Genomic DNA, 2,207 nt, shown 5'->3' with positions numbered 1-2,207 from the left:
AAATGACAGAAAGTAAAGGCAATCAATGAAAACTGTGAATCTAGAATAAGTAAAGTTTTTAGGTAAGATAGAAAGAGCTCTATAACATTCTCTTATAAATTACTATTTGATTTGGTAAAGGCAGTTTAACAATGCATTTTCTGTCATCGTAACTGTTTTATTCTATTTGTCCTCTTCCTCTTCCTTGCTGTTCTCTTCTTTTTTTCTTTCTTCTGCTACTACTATATTGTTGTTGTTGTTGTTGTTGCTATGACACCAAATCCTGAATGAATTACTCAATAATTACTCTAAACCAGGCACTGCACTAAGGTAATGCCATCACATTATTTTATCTGATCCTGACACTGTTCTTATGAGGTAAGAACTATTATCATTGGAGTTTTTCCATTGAAGTAACAGTTCGAAGTCAATCAAATGGCTTTTCCAAGGCCACATAGCTAAAACATACAGTGGTGGTGTGGATATTAAATTCTTGGTTAAGCTGTTTTCACCTAGCATTAGAGCTTCACCAAGACTCAAATTAAATGAATCAATAGAGTTGATATTCTATCACAGTCTGCCAGTTTTCTGTTTTGATCATTTGTTCATTTAATTTTTCCTTTTCTTTTCTTAAGGGTAACCCATGCAGTTTACCACCACAGAAAAGAAGAAAAATTTTAAAACAACAATGTCAACAAAAAGTTGTTATACTAGGAAAATACCGTTTGACAAGCTAGAGGGGAATTAGATGAGGAATGAACATGAAATTCCTGTCTCTTTGTCTTTTAATGAACACAACACTTACTATTCCCTTATGTCCCAGCCTAAGGCAGTGAAGGGAAAGACAAGAGAATCTCTAGTAGAAAACACATGAGAATTTGAAGAACTCCCAAGAAAATTAGGGCTAGGGTGCCATTTCCCTGTCATTACCTAAGGGAAGGCATAATATTCGATGATCCCACACATTTCATGTGGTGCCATATCCAACACAGCAGGCACACTCCCATGATAGGGCAGCCATGATGGGCAGATAACCAGGAGAGCAGACACCCTAGATACTGCATACCATAATATGTTGACAAAAAATGGCTAGGCCAGATTCCCTCATCTTTCCAGAAATGCGTAAGTATGGATTGGAACAAAAGGCCAAGAGGAGAGGAGAGACTCTGAAGACCACAGGTTGGGTGCATTCCATAGCTCCAAAGTATGAAAAGTATCACATTAATCAGAGGCAAAGGAAGGACAAGGACCCAGTGACACCTCACTGTACACCAGCATAGGGTGCTCAAGAGGCAAAACAGATAAGCCACATGTTAGCAGGTAATAGCTTAGGGAAGGCAGGGATGAGACCAGGCCACAGGAGAATGCCACAATGGAGATAAATATGCCTGCTTGCTTCTGAAGACAGATGGTATCATGACAATAAAAAGAGGAAGAGACCCTTGGGGTGAAGACAGAATGTGCTGACAGGAAGTAGAAACTTTTAAAGAACTATTACTTACTTAAAACATCAATAAATCCAAAACAGACACTTTTAAACAGTAAACAACTGAGTTATCTTGAAAAAGCAAGCTTGAGTTTAGTTTCATACTTGCCTCTCCCCATCACTACTTCAGTTGGGTTAAGTGTTCTAGTAAGATCTAAAATTACTTGCACAAAAAAAGAAAACTAGTTGTGTAACTCTGGATGGTACTGCATTAATCTAGACCAATCTACACTAAAAAGGAAACAACCACTTCTACTGGATTAATTTTCTAAACACAAGAGTAATTCACTTCAATTTTAACCAATAAAATAAAAAGAGAAACGATTTTGACCTATATGCATAAAGTGACTAAGATCTTTTTTTTCAAACTTTTATTTTGGAGTATTGAGTCGGTCCGCGACCCACAACGAACGGTTCCTGTGGGGGAGGGGTGAGTGGAACAAGGAGAGACAAGGGGACAAGTCTGCAGTTGCTGATCAAGTCCGTTTATTGAGAGAACCACACGTCTTTTAAAGGCAGAAAACGGGTAACTTGACGTAAGTCAGTTGCTAAGAAACAAGGGTAAGGGTAAGAGAGAAACTAAAACTGCAGATTCAGCATAGCACAGTGCCTGGGAAACTGATAGGAAGGCGCAGCCTACAGGCCCCGAGCCTGGGAAACGGATAACGCAGCTCCACTGAGCTGGGAGTGATGATGGAGTTCTGCTGAGTTGGGAGTGATAACACAGTTCTGCAGAGCTGGG

The 2,207-nt window shown here is 39.2% G+C and overlaps 1 long non-coding RNA gene across 1 annotated transcript; it reads left to right on the top strand.

The window, feature by feature from the left end:
- Positions 1-297: 297 nt before the first annotated feature.
- Positions 298-746, top strand: LOC115286524. Its single transcript, XR_003906109.1, has 2 exons — positions 298-357; positions 615-746. It is a non-coding gene; the product is annotated as an uncharacterized LOC115286524 (long non-coding RNA).
- The last annotated feature ends 1,461 nt before the right edge of the window (positions 747-2,207 follow it).

Source organism: Suricata suricatta, chromosome 1 (assembly GCF_006229205.1).
Source record: "Suricata suricatta isolate VVHF042 chromosome 1, meerkat_22Aug2017_6uvM2_HiC, whole genome shotgun sequence".
Classification (NCBI taxonomy): domain Eukaryota; kingdom Metazoa; phylum Chordata; class Mammalia; order Carnivora; family Herpestidae; genus Suricata; species Suricata suricatta.
This window is presented reverse-complemented; position numbering and strand designations above follow the sequence as displayed.